Genomic DNA, 5,732 nt, shown 5'->3' with positions numbered 1-5,732 from the left:
TTGCAAAAGCAAATCACCAGCTCCCTCTGCTGTTTGTTAGTCCTGTTTGAACTTGGAGAAACAACAGTAGTACTTTCTGAGCTAAAACATTGTGTATAATTCATCATATATTACTTACCAGATTAGACACAGGCTAGCAGTTGATGTCAGCATGTTCTTTTTAATGTATGTATATATGTATGTATTATGTATTTTTTGGTGGTATTAGGGATTGAAATCATGGACCCTCTGTCAGACAGACAGTAGTACTTTCTGAGCTAAAACATTGCGTACAATTCAGCATATATTATCTACTAGATTAGACAGACAGGGTCTCACTAAATTGCTAAGGCTGTCCTAGAACATCCTTCCACTTCAGCCTCCCCAATCATGGGGATCACAGGCATGTGACACTACACCCAACTAATGTCAGCATATTCTATGTGTATCCAGATTGAAGAAAATCAAACCACCAAATGCATTTGCATAAAGTAGTTCCACCTTTAGTATCTGTTTGTGTTTCAGATATGATCATGTAACCTGTTATGGGAAAGAAAGAATGCTTGAAAATTTTATCTATTTACATTTATTTAGTATAATCTTCAAAGGCTCAGAAGAGAAGCATGCAAAAAATCCACTAAAGACTCTCAGATAATCACTGGAAACGAAATGTATTGAAGATCAGAAACCAAACCCCATTTAGAGAGTTCTAAAGACTTTAGTTGTGAATCCCCACTTATAGAAACAATAGCCTGAATAGAAAGTTCTGCTCTGATCACATAGTCACCTGTCAAGATGGTGCTACAGAAAGACAAGAAGCCTAAGAGGACAACTTGGAAGTTGAATTTGGACCTTTTTCATCCTGTAGAAGATGGGATTTTTTTTTTTTTTTTGGAAAGTTTGAACAGTCTGAGGAAGAAGGTTAAAGTCAGCGGTAAAACTGGGAAACTCAGAAATGTTGTTTACATTGAATGCTTCAAGAATAAAATCAGTTGTTTCTGAGAAACATTCTCTAAAAGGTATTGGAAATAGCTTACCAAGAAATACATTAAGAAGAATAATCTTCATGATTGGCTTTGTTTGGTTGTATGTGACAATGAGACTTAAGAATTTTGATATTTCCAGATTAGTCCAGATGAAGAAGGATCAGAGTCTGAGGACTAACTGATCTCCCTGTTTAGGGCTTTGCTTTTTAATAAAACAAATGAAGTATTCATGAGAAAGAAACATCTAAAGATGGGACTACCAGTAAATAAAAAAATTGTTCTCAAAAGAAAAAGAAAATTCCACAGCTGTCCACGGAGATCAACACCATGAGGCTTCCTCTAAGTTTAATTAAAAGTCTTATCAATTCTTGAAGTTCAGAATTCTGAAAAACACACACACACACACACACACACACACACACACTTTAATTAGGGAGAAAATGAGAAAATCTGAAGTCATATTCTAGGTAATACATTTATTTTATTTCTCTAGTCAGAGTATTTCTTATCTCACATACTAAAGCCTTTCTGAATCTGGAGTGTAGATTCTAACTTATTTCTCCTTAGTAAAAATAAATAATTTAAAAATTACCCATAGATCTAGCTTATTAAGCACATTATTATTAGTTTATAGATGGTTCTTTTGCTAAAATTTATATACCCTAGTATATCATAATTTTTTTCTTTTTTCTTACTAGTACCCAAAGACACAGACTTAATTTTAAAAACTTTTATTTGGAAAAAGAAATCCATTATATTTTTATAAAATAATCTTTGGATAAGGGAACGAGACAGAGCTTATCTATGAAAAAGCATTCTCAATGGAAAAATCTTTCTTGAAAGTCTAGACCACAGTTAATATGAGGTTGTTAGGGCTATAGGTTAGTTATCTGTACTAATCAGTAATATAATAAAGGAAACTATTACTTGAAAAATTTACATTCTTTTGACACCTTAAAAATATAATTTTTGCAAGTTTAAACCAGCCTCAGCAACTTAGCGAGGTCCTAAGCAACTTAATGAGATGCTGTCTCAAAATAAAAAATAAAAAAAGGGCTGGGGATGTGGCTCAATGGTTCAATCCCCAGTACTAAAACAAACAAACAAATAAGGTTTTGAGGAGAATATTTTATTTTTATCTTTAGATCTCAATTCCTCACATAAACAGGAGCTGTTGAGTTCATTTGCTCACTTTTTCTCCTGAACTCAAATGGGTTGAGACTTACTGAATCTACTTAATTTATGCCTTTCAAATTCACTTAAGATCTTGAATAAGATCTCCACATAGAGGAATAAAGAACAGTCAGAAAAGACGAATTGTAAACATCACTAAGACCTAGACAAGAAAATGTCATACAACATTGGTTTCTTCCTAATACTTTGGAAAAAATCATTATTAAAAAATGCATTCACTGATTTCTGAAGCACTTGCAGACTTTGTCAAATGACTAAACCTTTTGAGGTTTCTCTAATGAGGTAGGACAATTCTTTTCTTTTTATCTTTCTCAAATAATCATTTTTATTCAGAAGTGATAGGGAAGAAGCTTGATTTTCTTTTCTTTTTTAATTTTTATTGTTGGTTGTTCAAAACATTACCTAGTTCTTGATATATCATATTTCACACTTAGAAGCTTGATTTTCTGTCTCTGAAAATTAGACTTATAATTTTTTTAAATGGAAAATTTGAAATTTAGAGAAGACACAAGTTAGCACAAAATTTAGCCTTTCTCTGATTTCATACTTCAAAAGCATTAACCCATTATTTTTTAAAGAAACTTTAGAAAATATTGACAATTTAAAATCCTTTAAAATGTTCACATTGATAAAAAAAATTTTTTAAATGTTCACATTGGGACTGGGATTGTGGCTCAGCGGTAGAGCGATTGCTTCACACCGGTGGGACCCGTGTTCGATCCTCAGCACCACATAAAAATAAAGGCATTGTGTTGGGTCCATCCACACCTAAAAAATAAATATTAAAAAAATGTTCACATGAAGGAAAGTGATGGAAGAATAAATAACAGATTAATAAATGTAAAAAATGTTGATTTCACTAATATGCAAACTGATTTTTTTTCTATTAAATTGAAATGTTGGGGCTGGATTGTGGCTCAGTGGTGGAGTGCTCACTTAGCATGCACAAGGCACAGGATTTGATCCTCAGTACCACATAAATGTAAAATAAAGATATTGTGTCCACCTAAAACTTAAGAATAAATATTTTTTAAAAATTAAAATGTTTTTACAAAATATTTTTTAGTTGTCAATGGAGCTTTATTTATTTTTGTGGTGCTGAGAATTGAACCCAGTGCCTTATGCATGCTAGGCAAGTGTAAGCTCTTCCACTGAGTTGCAACCCCAGCCCAAATTGAATGTTTTTAAAGATAATATCCAAACTCTGCACAAAGGTAATATAGAGCAGGTTGAAAAACTCAGATTCTATGAATTTACACTTAAATATACAATACAGGGTTCTTAACATTTTTTGACCAGAGATTTGGGTTTCAGCTGCAATTCTGAAAAATAAAAAGAAAGAAAACCTGCATGAAACATTTTGTCATATATGTTTATTCAGAATATAGAAACGAAATATCTAATACAGAAAAAGATTAGTGTGCAAGGATGTGTATTGTGATGCTATTTATAAGGAATATTTATATATCCAATTACTTAAAATAGGAAATAATCCACATTTTCAATATTAAGTAAACAGGGAAATTGTGTTCTATCATTATAATTGGAATAGTACAGAACCATTCAAAGCCATAGTTTTATGAGTTTTAGTGACTGAGAGAACAATTACCATAGGTGCCTCTTCATTGTGATTTCAAAGGTTTCTAAGTTTTTTCCAGTGAATTTTTTTTCTTGCTGCTGGAGATCAAATGCAGGACCTTGCACATGCTAAACACACGTCTTACCACTAAGCTATACTCCACCCCTTATAGTGAAAATTTCTATTGCTATTTTCAATACTGGGCACAAGTAGGAAATAATAAGGCCTTTGCAACAGTGGTTGATAGGCGAGGACAGGTGAGCCTGATTCTGTCATCAAGCAGCACTGAGACAGTCTAAAAAGGTGTAAAACCACTTTGGAGGAATATCAACAAACTGTGTTGTTCTGAGTGCTTGCTCAGGCTAACACATGAAGCTAGTATAATAGTTCTCAAAATTTTTGATCTCAAGATCCTTTATATTCTTCAAGGTTATTGAGGACCACAGAGAATTTTGAGTGTGTATATGAAGGGTGGAAAATGGGATTATATAGTCACTTATCTGCATCTGAGGCTTCCACACCCTTGGTTTCAACCAACCACAGGAGGAAATTAACTGGGAAAAAAATTGTCTGTACTGAACATATGCAGACTGTTTTCATGTCATTATTCCTTAAACAATACATTACATGACATTTATATTGAATTAGGGTTTTTTCCTTTCTTTATTTTTTTTTCCTGGTACTGGGAATTGAACTCAAAGTTACTTTACCACGGAGCAACAACCCCTTCCTCCTTTATTTTTTATTTTGAGACAGAATTTTGTTAATTTTGTTAAGTTACCCAGACTGTCCTCAAATTTGTGATCCTTCTGCCTCAGCTTCCTGAGTAGCTGTGGTTACAGGTGCACACTATTGCACCCTGCTCTGTATTGGGCATTTTAAATCATCTGTTTTAAAGTATATGGGAAGGGGGCTGGAGTTGTGGTTCAATGGTAGAGCACTTGCCTCATGTGTGTGAGACACTGGGTTTGATTCTAAGCACCACATGTAAATAAATGAATAAAATAAAGGTCCATCAACATCTAAAAAATATTTTTGTAAATACATAAAAAAATAAATAAAGGGACTGGGGATGTGGCTCAAGCGGTAGCGCGCTCGCCTGGTATGCGTACGACCCGGGTTCGATCCTTAGCACCACATACCAACAAAGATGTTGTGTCCGCCGAGAACTAAAAAATAAAATATTAAAAATTCTCTCTTTCTCTCTCTCTCCTCTCTCTTTAAAAAAAATAAATAAAAATAAAGTATATGGGAGGATATGGGTAGCTTCTATGTAATACTATGTCATTAATATAAAGAATTTGAATATCAGAGGATGTTGGTATCTGTAGGAGAGCCCTAGATTCAATCCCTGGCTGATACTAAGGGATGACTGCATTTATCAATGTTCTTCATACTAGAAATTAAAACTGAGAAATCTAGAGAATATGCATTAATTGAAAAATAGCAATTATAAAGCCATTAGATGTTAACACAAGTAATGGTTATTGGCAGCCAAGCAAGTGTATTGCCTAGATCCTGGCTGGCAGAATTCAGTCATTTTAGCACATAAGAAACAAGCAAATGATGGGCTGGGGTTGTAGCTCAGTGGCAGAGTGCTTACCTAGCACGTGTGAGGCACTGGGTTTGATCCTTAGCATCACATAAAATAAACAAATAAAATAAGAACATATAGTTTTTAATTGTTTATTCTAATTTGTTATATATAACAGCAGAATACATTACAATTCATATTACACACATAGAGCACAATTTTTCATATCTCTGGTTGTATACAAAGTATATTCACACCATTCGTGTCTTCATACACGTACTTAGGGTAATGATGTCTATCTCATTCTATTATCTTTTTTATACCCCTTGCCCCCTCTCTTCCCCTCCAACTCCTCTGCCCTATCTAGAGTTCATCTATTCCTCCCATGCCCCCCCTCCCAACCCCACTATGAATCAACCTCCTTATCTCAAAGAAAACATTCGACATTTGGTTTTGGGGG

The 5,732-nt window shown here is 33.8% G+C and overlaps 1 pseudogene; it reads left to right on the top strand.

Moving 5' to 3' along the window:
• Positions 1 to 317: 317 nt before the first annotated feature.
• On the top strand, positions 318 to 1,143 carry LOC101955241 (ribosomal protein eL22-like pseudogene; annotated as a pseudogene).
• Positions 1,144 to 5,732: the final 4,589 nt, after the last annotated feature.

Source organism: Ictidomys tridecemlineatus, chromosome 6 (genome assembly GCF_052094955.1).
Source record: "Ictidomys tridecemlineatus isolate mIctTri1 chromosome 6, mIctTri1.hap1, whole genome shotgun sequence".
In the NCBI taxonomy this organism is placed as follows: Eukaryota; Metazoa; Chordata; class Mammalia; order Rodentia; family Sciuridae; genus Ictidomys; species Ictidomys tridecemlineatus.
Note: the sequence above shows the minus strand (reverse complement) of the source record. Positions and strands in the feature narration are given on the sequence as shown.